This window comes from Cajanus cajan, chromosome 6, assembly GCF_000230855.2.
Source record: "Cajanus cajan strain Asha chromosome 6, NIPB_CcT2T_4, whole genome shotgun sequence".
Classification (NCBI taxonomy): Eukaryota; Viridiplantae; Streptophyta; class Magnoliopsida; order Fabales; family Fabaceae; genus Cajanus; species Cajanus cajan.
The window spans coordinates 48,003,844-48,021,123 of NC_138522.1; the positions used below are offsets into that span (position 1 = coordinate 48,003,844).

General features: G+C 33.9%; 1 long non-coding RNA gene across 1 annotated transcript; it reads left to right on the plus strand.

Moving 5' to 3' along the window:
* Positions 1-286: 286 nt before the first annotated feature.
* Positions 287-17,241, plus strand: LOC145959117 (uncharacterized). Its single transcript, XR_014434840.1, has 12 exons — positions 287-373; positions 463-1,508; positions 1,601-2,362; positions 2,768-2,851; positions 2,941-3,986; positions 4,079-4,839; positions 5,246-5,329; positions 5,419-12,770; positions 12,860-14,306; positions 14,653-15,255; positions 15,345-16,542; positions 16,729-17,241. It is a non-coding gene; the product is annotated as an uncharacterized LOC145959117 (long non-coding RNA).
* The last annotated feature ends 39 nt before the right edge of the window (positions 17,242-17,280 follow it).

Below are 17,280 nucleotides of genomic sequence, written 5' to 3' on the forward strand. Positions count from 1 at the left end.
AAAAATATAAAAATATGTTTTAATTCAGGGTGTGATAAATGATAGTATAAATAGCTAATACATATAAAAATATCACTAAAATCCAGTTAAAAATTTATATTTTAGTTAATTGTATTTTGTTTTAATAAAAGGAACACTAGAGAAGATAAAGGCCTCAAGATCCCAACTTCTTAGTTTTTGGAAAATTAAAAAAAAAAAAAAATTTGAGAACACGACAAGTGTCTTTGTTTTACTTTCGGTTGTGATTTTTTTTAAAACAATTGTTAATCGCATCATGTTTATGTGGCAGGAAAACATAATTATGGTCGTGGTCATTCGTGATTTATTGAATCACTGTGAAATCACAAAGGGTAAAGATAACAAGGCAGTTATTGTAAGTAATATCATGCAAGGGATGTTTTTGTATTGATTTGCTCGATGTTATACCATTGTTGAATAGTGTACCATTGCTTCTGTTGGCAGGTATGTTTTTTGACAGTATCCTCGGATTTTAAGAGCTCACTGGAGGTTTCTAAAAGCTGTGTGTATGCCCTATCTTTTTCTTTGTGTTATTTATCTTTGTCTCTCTGTTTGTCTCTAATTTTGTATGAGTGTTTTTTTTTTCTCTCTATGTTTTGATGTGTTTGTGTTTGTGGCCGTTTGTTTGTGTCTTTATCTTTGTGTTTGTATCTCCCGCACTCCCTCTGTATGAGTGTGACCTTGTTGGTTTGTGTATGTGTGTTCATGTTTATGTTTATGGGCATTGTGCCTGTGTGCTCTGCATTTGTGTGCTCTGTTTCTGTACTATGTGCTCCGTGTCTTTGTTTGCCTTTGAGTCCATGTGTGTGCATGCTGTGTTTTCTTTTAGTTTCTATGTGCGTGCATCTGTATTTTTTACGTTCACAGGCGGCAGCCCTTCAGTTTCTTGAGGCATATTCACATGGTTCAAGTGAGGAACCAGTAAGTATCTGTAATATTGCAAAATTGAATCCTGACTTACTTCTAAGTTACTTGTGAGGCATCTCTAACAAAATTTCCCCCGTGTTTAGGCATTCATACAGAATTTGGCACTGTTCTTCACCTTATTTTACAAGGCAGGTTTATTTTCTCTCCTTTATGTCTATCTGTGATTGTATGTTGCAAGTATAAATTCGTGAAATGTAATGAGATCAGGTGAAATAATGTGTCCTATTTTTGGGAATTTTTTATGCCTTGTGTATGTGTACCAGATCATGCGTGTGGCATGATTGAGAATGGACCCAACTTTCTATATACTGAATTGCGATGTCAATTTGTTTTTTTTCACATCTGTGTAGCACCTCTTCCTCTAATTCTTGCTCATAGTTTTTCAGTTTGCTTGATTTGTGTTCAAGTCTGTTAACATTTATAGTGGGGTGGTTATACCCTTCTGTTTTTGCAGGTTAACATTCGAACTCTGGAATCCACTCGAGAGAATAAAGCTGCTTTGCTTTTTGGGTCTTGAATATCTTGTCAACATCTCATATGTTGGTGATACCGAGGATTTTGAGGTATGATGATGTTCACATTCATGTCTTCTGGTTGTCTATTTCTTATGTCATGATTATGGTTTATGATTGCTGAAACTTGTGCTTTCATTCAGATGGGAATGGGAATATAGTCCGTGAAACAGTGAAAGACATGATGTTCTTGTTCAATACAAGGTAATATGGTCAATTTTGATCTTTGCCAGAGTTTAATTTCTAATACTCATTCGTAGATATAAAATCTATCTTGAACTTCAATCTATTTTCTTTTGAATATTGTATTTTACTATATGGTAAAATTGTAAATTTGAGATATTTATTCATCATGTTCTCTGATTAATCGACGTTTGATTAATTACTCAGATTATGATGGAGACTCTTTTTTACTTGTCGCATCTTGACCATGATGATACTGAAAAGCAGGTAAGTGAATTAGAAAGCTGTGATTTTGTTCTTGTTTTGAAGGGAGATAAATTATTCAATGGTTTATTTCTTATTTATTTCAAATTTTCTTATAGGGAGGTTTACATTATCCCAAATATGTGCTTTTTTTTTTTCTTTTTGTCTAATGGTAGAATCAAGATGGCAATTTATGTTGGATGTTTCTTGAAAAATAATATTAAGAAGCTGAACTTCATTAACTTAAGGATTTATCAATGTTGTTTTATGGTGATATGATATCCTGACTGACAATTGAGAAGTTACATTTTTGTGCTTATATAAATGTCACGCCTTGACGGAGTGGACTTTTATGTTGTAATCTGCAGATGCTGAGAAAGTTAAGCAAACAACTTTGCGGTGAGGACTGGACATGGAACAATTTGAACACACTGTGCTGAGCAATAGGATCTACATCTGGCTCCATGATGGAAGAACAGGTACTGTGAGCAACCAATTATGTATTGTTGTGTGCAATGTTGTCAAAATAGAGATCCATCCTAGTAAGATTCGGGGAGACGTGTAAGATTGTAAAATATAGGATCATAAGATCGTACGAAAAATATAAAAATATGTTTTAATTCAGGGTGTGATAAATGATAGTATAAATAGCTAATACATATAAAAATATCACTAAAATCCAGTTAAAAATTTATATTTTAGTTAATTGTATTTTGTTTTAATAAAAGGAACACTAGAGAAGATAAAGGCCTCAAGATCCCAACTTCTTAGTTTTTGGAAAATTAAAAAAAAAAAAATTTGAGAACACGACAAGTATCTTTGTTTTACTTTCGGTTAGGATTTTTTTTAAAACAATTGTTAATCGCATCATGTTTATGTGGCAGGAAAACATAATTATGGTCGTGGTCATTCGTGATTTATTGAATCACTGTGAAATCACAAAGGGTAAAGATAACAAGGCAGTTATTGTAAGTAATATCATGCAAGGGATGTTTTTGTATTGATTTGCTCGATGTTATACCATTGTTGAATAGTGTACCATTGCTTCTGTTGGCAGGTATGTTTTTTGACAGTATCCTCGGATTTTAAGAGCTCACTGGAGGTTTCTAAAAGCTGTGTGTATGCCCTATCTTTTTCTTTGTGTTATTTATCTTTGTCTCTCTGTTTGTCTCTAATTTTGTATCAGTGTTTTTTTTCTCTCTCTATGTTTTGATGTGTTTGTGTTTGTGGCCGTTTGTTTGTGTCTTTATCTTTGTGTTTGTATCTCCCGCACTCCCTCTGTATGAGTGTGACCTTGTTGGTTTGTGTATGTGTGTTCATGTTTATGTTTATGGGCATTGTGCCTGTGTGCTCTGCATTTGTGTGCTCTGTTTCTGTACTATGTGCTCCGTGTCTTTGTTTGCCTTTGAGTCCATGTGTGTGCATGCTGTGTTTTCTTTTAGTTTCTATGTGCGTGCATCTGTATTTTTTACGTTCACAGGCGGCAGCCCTTCAGTTTCTTGAGGCATATTCACATGGTTCAAGTGAGGAACCAGTAAGTATCTGTAATATGGCAAAATTGAATCCTGACTTACTTCTAAGTTACTTGTGAGGCATCTCTAACAAAATTTCCCCCGTGTTTAGGCATTCATACAGAATTTGGCACTGTTCTTCACCTTATTTTACAAGGCAGGTTTATTTTCTCTCCTTTATGTCTATCTGTGATTGTATGTTGCAAGTATAAATTCGTGAAATGTAATGAGATCAGGTGAAATAATGTGTCCTATTTTTGGGAATTTTTTATGCCTTGTGTGTGTGTACCAGATCATGCGTGTGGCATGATTGAGAATGGACCCAACTTTCTATATACTGAATTGCGATGTCAATTTGTTTTTTTTCACATCTGTGTAGCACCTCTTCCTCTAATTCTTGCTCATAGTTTTTCAGTTTGCTTGATTTGTGTTCAAGTCTGTTAACATTTATAGTGGGGTGGTTATACCCTTCTGTTTTTGCAGGTTAACATTCGAACTCTGGAATCCACTCGAGAGAATAAAGCTGCTTTGCTTTTTGGGTCTTGAATATCTTGTCAACATCTCATATGTTGGTGATACCGAGGATTTTGAGGTATGATGATGTTCACATTCATGTCTTCTGGTTGTCTATTTCTTATGTCATGATTATGGTTTATGATTGCTGAAACTTGTGCTTTCATTCAGATGGGAATGGGAATATAGTCCGTGAAACAGTGAAAGACATGATGTTCTTGTTCAATACAAGGTAATAAGGTCAATTTTGATCTTTGCCAGAGTTTAATTTCTAATACTCATTCGTAGATATAAAATCTATCTTGAACTTCAATCTATTTTCTTTTGAATATTGTATTTTACTATATGGTAAAATTGTAAATTTGAGATATTTATTCATCATGTTCTCTGATTAATCGACGTTTGATTAATTACTCAGATTATGATGGAGACTCTTTTTTACTTGTCGCATCTTGACCATGATGATACTGAAAAGCAGGTAAGTGAATTAGAAAGCTGTGATTTTGTTCTTGTTTTGAAGGGAGATAAATTATTCAATGGTTTATTTCTTATTTATTTCAAATTTTCTTATAGGGAGGTTTACATTATCCCAAATATGTGCTTTTTTTTTTCTTTTCGTCTAATGGTAGAATCAAGATGGCAATTTATGTTGGATGTTTCTTGAAAAATAATATTAAGAAGCTGAACTTCATTAACTTAAGGATTTATCAATGTTGTTTTATGGTGATATGATATCCTGACTGACAATTGAGAAGTTACATTTTTGTGCCTATATAAATGTCACGCCTTGACGGAGTGGACTTTTATGTTGTAATCTGCAGATGCTGAGAAAGTTAAGCAAACAACTTTGCGGTGAGGACTGGACATGGAACAATTTGAACACACTGTGCTGAGCAATAGGATCTACATCTGGCTCCATGATGGAAGAACAGGTACTGTGAGCAACCAATTATGTATTGTTGTGTGCAATGTTGTCAATATAGAGATCCATCCTAGTAAGATTCGGGGAGACGTGTAAGATTGTAAAATATAGGATCATAAGATCGTACGAAAAATATAAAAATATGTTTTAATTCAGGGTGTGATAAATGATAGTATAAATAGCTAATACATATAAAAATATCACTAAAATCCAGTTAAAAATTTATATTTTAGTTAATTGTATTTTGTTTTAATAAAAGGAACACTAGAGAAGATAAAGGCCTCAAGATCCCAACTTCTTAGTTTTTGGAAAATTAAAAAAAAAAAAAATTTGAGAACACGACAAGTATCTTTGTTTTACTTTCGGTTAGGATTTTTTTTAAAACAATTGTTAATCGCATCATGTTTATGTGGCAGGAAAACATAATTATGGTCGTGGTCATTCGTGATTTATTGAATCACTGTGAAATCACAAAGGGTAAAGATAACAAGGCAGTTATTGTAAGTAATATCATGCAAGGGATGTTTTTGTATTGATTTGCTCGATGTTATACCATTGTTGAATAGTGTACCATTGCTTCTGTTGGCAGGTATGTTTTTTGACAGTATCCTCGGATTTTAAGAGCTCACTGGAGGTTTCTAAAAGCTGTGTGTATGCCCTATCTTTTTCTTTGTGTTATTTATCTTTGTCTCTCTGTTTGTCTCTAATTTTGTATCAGTGTTTTTTTTCTCTCTCTATGTTTTGATGTGTTTGTGTTTGTGGCCGTTTGTTTGTGTCTTTATCTTTGTGTTTGTATCTCCCGCACTCCCTCTGTATGAGTGTGACCTTGTTGGTTTGTGTATGTGTGTTCATGTTTATGTTTATGGGCATTGTGCCTGTGTGCTCTGCATTTGTGTGCTCTGTTTCTGTACTATGTGCTCCGTGTCTTTGTTTGCCTTTGAGTCCATGTGTGTGCATGCTGTGTTTTCTTTTAGTTTCTATGTGCGTGCATCTGTATTTTTTACGTTCACAGGCGGCAGCCCTTCAGTTTCTTGAGGCATATTCACATGGTTCAAGTGAGGAACCAGTAAGTATCTGTAATATTGCAAAATTGAATCCTGACTTACTTCTAAGTTACTTGTGAGGCATCTCTAACAAAATTTCCCCCGTGTTTAGGCATTCATACAGAATTTGGCACTGTTCTTCACCTTATTTTACAAGGCAGGTTTATTTTCTCTCCTTTATGTCTATCTGTGATTGTATGTTGCAAGTATAAATTCGTGAAATGTAATGAGATCAGGTGAAATAATGTGTCCTATTTTTGGGAATTTTTTATGCCTTGTGTATGTGTACCAGATCATGCGTGTGGCATGATTGAGAATGGACCCAACTTTCTATATACTGAATTGCGATGTCAATTTGTTTTTTTTCACATCTGTGTAGCACCTCTTCCTCTAATTCTTGCTCATAGTTTTTCAGTTTGCTTGATTTGTGTTCAAGTCTGTTAACATTTATAGTGGGGTGGTTATACCCTTCTGTTTTTGCAGGTTAACATTCGAACTCTGGAATCCACCACTCGAGAGAATAAAGCTGCTTTGCTTTTTGGGTCTTGAATATCTTGTCAACATCTCATATGTTGGTGATACCGAGGATTTTAAGGTATGATGATGTTCACATTCATGTCTTCTGGTTGTCTATTTCTTATGTCATGATTATGGTTTATGATTGCTGAAACTTGTGCTTTCATTCAGATGGGAATGGGAATATAGTCCGTGAAACAGTGAAAGACATGATGTTCTTGTTCAATACAAGGTAATAAGGTCAAATTTGATCTTTGCCAGAGTTTAATTTCTAATACTCATTCGTAGATATAAAATCTATCTTGAACTTCAATCTATTTTCTTTTGAATATTGTATTTTACTATATGGTAAAATTGTAAATTTGAGATATTTATTCATCATGTTCTCTGATTAATCGACGTTTGATTAATTACTCAGATTATGATGGAGACTCTTTTTTACTTGTCGCATCTTGACCATGATGATACTGAAAAGCAGGTAAGTGAATTAGAAAGCTGTGATTTTGTTCTTGTTTTGAAGGGAGATAAATTATTCAATGGTTTATTTCTTATTTATTTCAAATTTTCTTATAGGGAGGTTTACATTATCCCAAATATGTGCTTTTTTTTTTTTCTTTTCGTCTAATGGTAGAATCAAGATGGCAATTTATGTTGGATGTTTCTTGAAAAATAATATTAAGAAGCTGAACTTCATTAACTCAAGGATTTATCAATGTTGTTTTATGGTGATATGATATCCTGACTGACAATTGAGAAGTTACATTTTTGTGCCTATATAAATGTCACGCCTTGACGGAGTGGACTTTTATGTTGTAATCTGCAGATGCTGAGAAAGTTAAGCAAACAACTTTGCGGTGAGGACTGGACATGGAACAATTTGAACACACTGTGCTGAGCAATAGGATCTACATCTGGCTCCATGATGGAAGAACAGGTACTGTGAGCAACCAATTATGTATTGTTGTGTGCAATGTTGTCAAAATAGAGATCCATCCTAGTAAGATTCGGAGAGACGTGTAAGATTGTAAAATATAGGATCATAAGATCGTACGAAAAATATAAAAATATGTTTTAATTCAGGGTGTGATAAATGATAGTATAAATAGCTAATACATATAAAAATATCACTAAAATCCAGTTAAAAATTTATATTTTAGTTAATTGTATTTTGTTTTAATAAAAGGAACACTAGAGAAGATAAAGGCCTCAAGATCCCAACTTCTTAGTTTTTGGAAAATTAAAAAAAAAAAAAAATTTGAGAACACGACAAGTATCTTTGTTTTACTTTCGGTTGTGATTTTTTTTAAAACAATTGTTAATCGCATCATGTTTATGTGGCAGGAAAACATAATTATGGTCGTGGTCATTCGTGATTTATTGAATCACTGTGAAATCACAAAGGGTAAAGATAACAAGGCAGTTATTGTAAGTAATATCATGCAAGGCATGTTTTTGTATTGATTTGCTCGATGTTATACCATTGTTGAATAGTGTACCATTGCTTCTGTTGGCAGGTATGTTTTTCGACAGTATCCTCGGATTTTAAGAGCTCACTGGAGGTTTCTAAAAGCTGTGTGTATGCCCTATCTTTTTCTTTGTGTTATTTATCTTTGTCTCTCTGTTTGTCTCTAATTTTGTATGAGTGTTTTTTTTTTCTCTCTTTGTTTTGATGTGTTTGTGTTTGTGGCCGTTTGTTTGTGTCTTTATCTTTGTGTTTGTATCTCCCGCACTCCCTCTGTATGAGTGTGACCTTGTTGGTTTGTGTATGTGTGTTCATGTTTATGTTTATGGGCATTGTGCCTGTGTGCTCTGCATTTGTGTGCTCTGTTTCTGTACTATGTGCTCCGTGTCTTTGTTTGCCTTTGAGTCCATGTGTGTGCATGCTGTGTTTTCTTTTAGTTTCTATGTGCGTGCATCTGTATTTTTTACGTTCACAGGCGGCAGCCCTTCAGTTTCTTGAGGCATATTCACATGGTTCAAGTGAGGAACCAGTAAGTATCTGTAATATGGCAAAATTGAATCCTGACTTACTTCTAAGTTACTTGTGAGGCATCTCTAACAAAATTTCCCCCGTGTTTAGGCATTCATACAGAATTTGGCACTGTTCTTCACCTTATTTTACAAGGCAGGTTTATTTTCTCTCCTTTATGTCTATCTGTGATTGTATGTTGCAAGTATAAATTCGTGAAATGTAATGAGATCAGGTGAAATAATGTGTCCTATTTTTGGGAATTTTTTATGCCTTGTGTGTGTGTACCAGATCATGCGTGTGGCATGATTGAGAATGGACCCAACTTTCTATATACTGAATTGCGATGTCAATTTGTTTTTTTTCACATCTGTGTAGCACCTCTTCCTCTAATTCTTGCTCATAGTTTTTCAGTTTGCTTGATTTGTGTTCAAGTCTGTTAACATTTATAGTGGGGTGGTTATACCCTTCTGTTTTTGCAGGTTAACATTCGAACTCTGGAATCCACTCGAGAGAATAAAGCTGCTTTGCTTTTTGGGTCTTGAATATCTTGTCAACATCTCATATGTTGGTGATACCGAGGATTTTAAGGTATGATGATGTTCACATTCATGTCTTCTGGTTGTCTATTTCTTATGTCATGATTATGGTTTATGATTGCTGAAACTTGTGCTTTCATTCAGATGGGAATGGGAATATAGTCCGTGAAACAGTGAAAGACATGATGTTCTTGTTCAATACAAGGTAATAAGGTCAAATTTGATCTTTGCCAGAGTTTAATTTCTAATACTCATTCGTAGATATAAAATCTATCTTGAACTTCAATCTATTTTCTTTTGAATATTGTATTTTACTATATGGTAAAATTGTAAATTTGAGATATTTATTTATCATGTTCTCTGATTAATCGACGTTTGATTAATTACTCAGATTATGATGGAGACTCTTTTTTACTTGTCGCATCTTGACCATGATGATACTTAAAAGCAGGTAAGTGAATTAGAAAGCTGTGATTTTGTTCTTGTTTTGAAGGGAGATAAATTATTCAATGGTTTATTTCTTATTTATTTCAAATTTTCTTATAGGGAGGTTTACATTATCCCAAATATGTGCTTTTTTTTTTCTTTTCGTCTAATGGTAGAATCAAGATGGCAATTTATGTTGGATGTTTCTTGAAAAATAATATTAAGAAGCTGAACTTCATTAACTCAAGGATTTATCAATGTTGTTTTATGGTGATATGATATCCTGACTGACAATTGAGAAGTTACATTTTTGTGCCTATATAAATGTCACGCCTTGACGGAGTGGACATTTATGTTGTAATCTGCAGATGCTGAGAAAGTTAAGCAAACAACTTTGCGGTGAGGACTGGACATGGAACAATTTGAACACACTGTGCTAAGCAATAGGATCTACATCTGGCTCCATGATGGAAGAACAGGTACTGTGAGCAACCAATTATGTATTGTTGTGTGCAATGTTGTCAAAATAGAGATCCATCCTAGTAAGATTCGGAGAGACGTGTAAGATTGTAAAATATAGGATCATAAGATCGTACGAAAAATATAAAAATATGTTTTAATTCAGGGTGTGATAAATGATAGTATAAATAGCTAATACATATAAAAATATCACTAAAATCCAGTTAAAAATTTATATTTTAATTAATTGTATTTTGTTTTAATAAAAGGAACACTAGAGAAGATAAAGGCCTCAAGATCCCAACTTCTTAGTTTTTGGAAAATTAAAAAAAAAAAATTTGAGAACACGACAAGTATCTTTGTTTTACTTTCGGTTGTGATTTTTTTTAAAACAATTGTTAATCGCATCATGTTTATGTGGCAGGAAAACATAATTATGGTCGTGGTCATTCGTGATTTATTGAATCACTGTGAAATCACAAAGGGTAAAGATAACAAGGCAGTTATTGTAAGTAATATCATGCAAGGGATGTTTTTGTATTGATTTGCTCGATGTTATACCATTGTTGAATAGTGTACCATTGCTTCTGTTGGCAGGTATGTTTTTCGACAGTATCCTCGGATTTTAAGAGCTCACTGGAGGTTTCTAAAAGCTGTGTGTATGCCCTATCTTTTTCTTTGTGTTATTTATCTTTGTCTCTCTGTTTGTCTCTAATTTTGTATGAGTGTTTTTTTTTTCTCTCTATGTTTTGATGTGTTTGTGTTTGTGGCCGTTTGTTTGTGTCTTTATCTTTGTGTTTGTATCTCCCGCACTCCCTCTGTATGAGTGTGACCTTGTTGGTTTGTGTATGTGTGTTCATGTTTATGTTTATGGGCATTGTGCCTGTGTGCTCTGCATTTGTGTGCTCTGTTTCTGTACTATGTGCTCCGTGTCTTTGTTTGCCTTTGAGTCCATGTGTGTGCATGCTGTGTTTTCTTTTAGTTTCTATGTGCGTGCATCTGTATTTTTTACGTTCACAGGCGGCAGCCCTTCAGTTTCTTGAGGCATATTCACATGGTTCAAGTGAGGAACCAGTAAGTATCTGTAATATTGCAAAATTGAATCCTGACTTACTTCTAAGTTACTTGTGAGGCATCTCTAACAAAATTTCCCCCGTGTTTAGGCATTCATACAGAATTTGGCACTGTTCTTCACCTTATTTTACAAGGCAGGTTTATTTTCTCTCCTTTATGTCTATCTGTGATTGTATGTTGCAAGTATAAATTCGTGAAATGTAATGAGATCAGGTGAAATAATGTGTCCTATTTTTGGGAATTTTTTATGCCTTGTGTATGTGTACCAGATCATGCGTGTGGCATGATTGAGAATGGACCCAACTTTCTATATACTGAATTGCGATGTCAATTTGTTTTTTTTCACATCTGTGTAGCACCTCTTCCTCTAATTCTTGCTCATAGTTTTTCAGTTTGCTTGATTTGTGTTCAAGTCTGTTAACATTTATAGTGGGGTGGTTATACCCTTCTGTTTTTGCAGGTTAACATTCGAACTCTGGAATCCACTCGAGAGAATAAAGCTGCTTTGCTTTTTGGGTCTTGAATATCTTGTCAACATCTCATATGTTGGTGATACCGAGGATTTTAAGGTATGATGATGTTCACATTCATGTCTTCTGGTTGTCTATTTCTTATGTCATGATTATGGTTTATGATTGCTGAAACTTGTGCTTTCATTCAGATGGGAATGGGAATATAGTCCGTGAAACAGTGAAAGACATGATGTTCTTGTTCAATACAAGGTAATAAGGTCAAATTTGATCTTTGCCAGAGTTTAATTTCTAATACTCATTCGTAGATATAAAATCTATCTTGAACTTCAATCTATTTTCTTTTGAATATTGTATTTTACTATATGGTAAAATTGTAAATTTGAGATATTTATTCATCATGTTCTCTGATTAATCGACGTTTGATTAATTACTCAGATTATGATGGAGACTCTTTTTTACTTGTCGCATCTTGACCATGATGATACTGAAAAGCAGGTAAGTGAATTAGAAAGCTGTGATTTTGTTCTTGTTTTGAAGGGAGATAAATTATTCAATGGTTTATTTCTTATTTATTTCAAATTTTCTTATAGGGAGGTTTACATTATCCCAAATATGTGCTTTTTTTTTTCTTTCTTTTTGTCTAATGGTAGAATCAAGATGGCAATTTATGTTGGATGTTTCTTGAAAAATAATATTAAGAAGCTGAACTTCATTAACTCAAGGATTTATCAATGTTGTTTTATGGTGATATGATATCCTGACTGACAATTGAGAAGTTACATTTTTGTGCCTATATAAATGTCACGCCTTGACGGAGTGGACTTTTATGTTGTAATCTGCAGATGCTGAGAAAGTTAAGCAAACAACTTTGCGGTGAGGACTGGACATGGAACAATTTGAACACACTGTGCTGAGCAATAGGATCTACATCTGGCTCCATGATGGAAGAACAGGTACTGTGAGCAACCAATTATGTATTGTTGTGTGCAATGTTGTCAAAATAGAGATCCATCCTAGTAAGATTCGGGGAGACGTGTAAGATTGTAAAATATAGGATCATAAGATCGTACGAAAAATATAAAAATGTTTTAATTCAGGGTGTGATAAATGATAGTATAAATAGCTAATACATATAAAAATATCACTAAAATCCAGTTAAAAATTTATATTTTAGTTAATTGTATTTTGTTTTAATAAAAGGAACACTAGAGAAGATAAAGGCCTCAAGATCCCAACTTCTTAGTTTTTGGAAAATTAAAAAAAAAAAAAAATTTGAGAACACGACAAGTGTCTTTGTTTTACTTTCGGTTGTGATTTTTTTTAAAACAATTGTTAATCGCATCATGTTTATGTGGCAGGAAAACATAATTATGGTCGTGGTCATTCGTGATTTATTGAATCACTGTGAAATCACAAAGGGTAAAGATAACAAGGCAGTTATTGTAAGTAATATCATGCAAGGGATGTTTTTGTATTGATTTGCTCGATGTTATACCATTGTTGAATAGTGTACCATTGCTTCTGTTGGCAGGTATGTTTTTTGACATTATCCTCGGATTTTAAGAGCTCACTGGAGGTTTCTAAAAGCTGTGTGTATGCCCTATCTTTTTCTTTGTGTTATTTATCTTTGTCTCTCTGTTTGTCTCTAATTTTGTATGAGTGTTTTTTTTTTCTCTCTATGTTTTGATGTGTTTGTGTTTGTGGCCGTTTGTTTGTGTCTTTATCTTTGTGTTTGTATCTCCCGCACTCCCTCTGTATGAGTGTGACCTTGTTGGTTTGTGTATGTGTGTTCATGTTTATGTTTATGGGCATTGTGCCTGTGTGCTCTGCATTTGTGTGCTCTGTTTCTGTACTATGTGCTCCGTGTCTTTGTTTGCCTTTGAGTCCATGTGTGTGCATGCTGTGTTTTCTTTTAGTTTCTATGTGCGTGCATCTGTATTTTTTACGTTCACAGGCGGCAGCCCTTCAGTTTCTTGAGGCATATTCACATGGTTCAAGTGAGGAACCAGTAAGTATCTGTAATATTGCAAAATTGAATCCTGACTTACTTCTAAGTTACTTGTGAGGCATCTCTAACAAAATTTCCCCCGTGTTTAGGCATTCATACAGAATTTGGCACTGTTCTTCACCTTATTTTACAAGGCAGGTTTATTTTCTCTCCTTTATGTCTATCTGTGATTGTATGTTGCAAGTATAAATTCGTGAAATGTAATGAGATCAGGTGAAATAATGTGTCCTATTTTTGGGAATTTTTTATGCCTTGTGTATGTGTACCAGATCATGCGTGTGGCATGTTTGAGAATGGACACCCACCTTTCTATATACTGAATTGCGATGTCAATTTGTTTTTTTTCACATCTGTGTAACACCTCTTCCTCTAATTCTTGCTCATAGTTTTTCAGTTTGCTTGATTTGTGTTCAAGTCTGTTAACATTTATAGTGGGGTGGTTATACCCTTCTGTTTTTGCAGGTTAACATTCGAACTCTGGAATCCACTCGAGAGAATAAAGCTGCTTTGCTTTTTGGGTCTTGAATATCTTGTCAACATCTCATATGTTGGTGATACCGAGGATTTTAAGGTATGATGATGTTGACATTCATGTCTTCTGGTTGTCTATTTCTTATGTCATGATTATGGTTTATGATTGCTGAAACTTGTGCTTTCATTCAGATGGGAATGGGAATATAGTCCGTGAAACAGTGAAAGACATGATGTTCTTGTTCAATACAAGGTAATAAGGTCAAATTTGATCTTTGCCAGAGTTTAATTTCTAATACTCATTCGTAGATATAAAATCTATCTTGAACTTCAATCTATTTTCTTTTGAATATTGTATTTTACTATATGGTAAAATTGTAAATTTGAGATATTTATTCATCATGTTCTCTGATTAATCGACGTTTGATTAATTACTCAGATTATGATGGAGACTCTTTTTTACTTGTCGCATCTTGACCATGATGATATTGAAAAGCAGGTAAGTGAATTAGAAAGCTGTGATTTTGTTCTTGTTTTGAAGGGAGATAAATTATTCAATGGTTTATTTCTTATTTATTTCAAATTTTCTTATAGGGAGGTTTACATTATCCCAAATTTGTGCTTTTTTTTTTTTTCTTTTTGTCTAATGGTAGAATCAAGATGGCAATTTATGTTGGATGTTTCTTGAAAAATAATATTAAGAAGCTGAACTTCATTAACTCAAGGATTTATCAATGTTGTTTTATGGTGATATGATATCCTGACTGACAATTGAGAAGTTACATTTTTGTGCCTATATAAATGTCACGCCTTGACGGAGTGGACTTTTATGTTGTAATCTGCAGATGCTGAGAAAGTTAAGCAAACAACTTTGCGGTGAGGACTGGACATGGAACAATTTGAACACACTGTGCTGAGCAATAGGATCTACATCTGGCTCCATGATGGAAGAACAGGTACTGTGAGCAACCAATTATGTATTGTTGTGTGCAATGTTGTCAAAATAGAGATCCATCCTAGTAAGATTCGGGGAGACGTGTAAGATTGTAAAATATAGGATCATAAGATCGTACGAAAAATATAAAAATATGTTTTAATTCAGGGTGTGATAAATGATAGTATAAATAGCTAATACATATAAAAATATCACTAAAATCCAGTTAAAAATTTATATTTTAGTTAATTGTATTTTGTTTTAATAAAAGGAACACTAGAGAAGATAAAGGCCTCAAGATCCCAACTTCTTAGTGTTTGGAAAATTAAAAAAAAAAAAAAAATTTGAGAACACGACAAGTAACTTTGTTTTACTTTCGGTTGTGATTTTTTTTAAAACAATTGTTAATCGCATCATGTTTATGTGGCAGGAAAACATAATTATGGTCGTGGTCATTCGTGATTTATTGAATCACTGTGAAATCACAAAGGGTAAAGATAACAAGGCAGTTATTGTAAGTAATATCATGCAAGGGATGTTTTTGTATTGATTTGCTCGATGTTATACCATTGTTGAATAGTGTACCATTGCTTCTGTTGGCAGGTATGTTTTTTGACAGTATCCTCTGATTTTAAGAGCTCACTGGAGGTTTCTAAAAGCTGTGTGTATGCCCTATCTTTTTCTTTGTGTTATTTATCTTTGTCTCTCTGTTTGTCTCTAATTTTGTATGAGTGTTTTTTTCTCTCTCTATGTTTTGATGTGTTTGTGTTTGTGGCCGTTTGTTTGTGTCTTTATCTTTGTGTTTGTATCTCCCGCACTCCCTCTGTATGAGTGTGACCTTGTTGGTTTGTGTATGTGTGTTCATGTTTATGTTTATGGGCATTGTGCCTGTGTGCTCTGCATTTGTGTGCTCTGTTTCTGTACTATGTGCTCCGTGTCTTTGTTTGCCTTTGAGTCCATGTGTGTGCATGCTGTGTTTTCTTTTAGTTTCTATGTGCGTGCATCTGTATTTTTTACGTTCACAGGCGGCAGCCCTTCAGTTTCTTGAGGCATATTCACATGGTTCAAGTGAGGAACCAGTAAGTATCTGTAATATGGCAAAATTGAATCCTGACTTACTTCTAAGTTACTTGTGAGGCATCTCTAACAAAATTTCCCCCGTGTTTAGGCATTCATACAGAATTTGGCACTGTTCTTCACCTTATTTTACAAGGCAGGTTTATTTTCTCTCCTTTATGTCTATCTGTGATTGTATGTTGCAAGTATAAATTCGTGAAATGTAATGAGATCAGGTGAAATAATGTGTCCTATTTTTGGGAATTTTTTATGCCTTGTGTATGTGTACCAGATCATGCGTGTGGCATGATTGAGAATGGACCCAACTTTCTATATACTGAATTGCGATGTCAATTTGTTTTTTTTCACATCTGTGTAGCACCTCTTCCTCTAATTCTTGCTCATAGTTTTTCAGTTTGCTTGATTTGTGTTCAAGTCTGTTAACATTTATAGTGGGGTGGTTATACCCTTCTGTTTTTGCAGGTTAACATTCGAACTCTGGAATCCACTCGAGAGAATAAAGCTGCTTTGCTTTTTGGGTCTTGAATATCTTGTCAACATCTCATATGTTGGTGATACCGAGGATTTTAAGGTATGATGATGTTCACATTCATGTCTTCTGGTTGTCTATTTCTTATGTCATGATTATGGTTTATGATTGCTGAAACTTGTGCTTTCATTCAGATGGGAATGGGAATATAGTCCGTGAAACAGTGAAAGACATGATGTTCTTGTTCAATACAAGGTAATAAGGTCAAATTTGATCTTTGCCAGAGTTTAATTTCTAATACTCATTCGTAGATATAAAATCTATCTTGAACTTCAATCTATTTTCTTTTGAATATTGTATTTTACTATATGGTAAAATTGTAAATTTGAGATATTTATTCATCATGTTCTCTGATTAATCGACGTTTGATTAATTACTCAGATTATGATGGAGACTCTTTTTTACTTGTCGCATCTTGACCATGATGATACTGAAAAGCAGGTAAGTGAATTAGAAAGCTGTGATTTTGTTCTTGTTTTGAAGGGAGATAAATTATTCAATGGTTTATTTCTTATTTATTTCAAATTTTCTTATAGGGAGGTTTACATTATCCCAAATATGTGCTTTTTTTTCTTTTCGTCTAATGGTAGAATCAAGATGGCAATTTATGTTGGATGTTTCTTGAAAAATAATATTAAGAAGCTGAACTTCATTAACTCAAGGATTTATCAATGTTGTTTTATGGTGATATGATATCCTGACTGACAATTGAGAAGTTACATTTTTGTGCCTATATAAATGTCACGCCTTGACGGAGTGGACTTTTATGTTGTAATCTGCAGATGCTGAGAAAGTTAAGCAAACAACTTTGCGGTGAGGACTGGACATGGAACAATTTGAACACACTGTGCTGAGCAATAGGATCTACATCTGGCTCCATGATGGAAGAACAGGTACTGTGAGCAACCAATTATGTATTGTTGTGCGCAATGT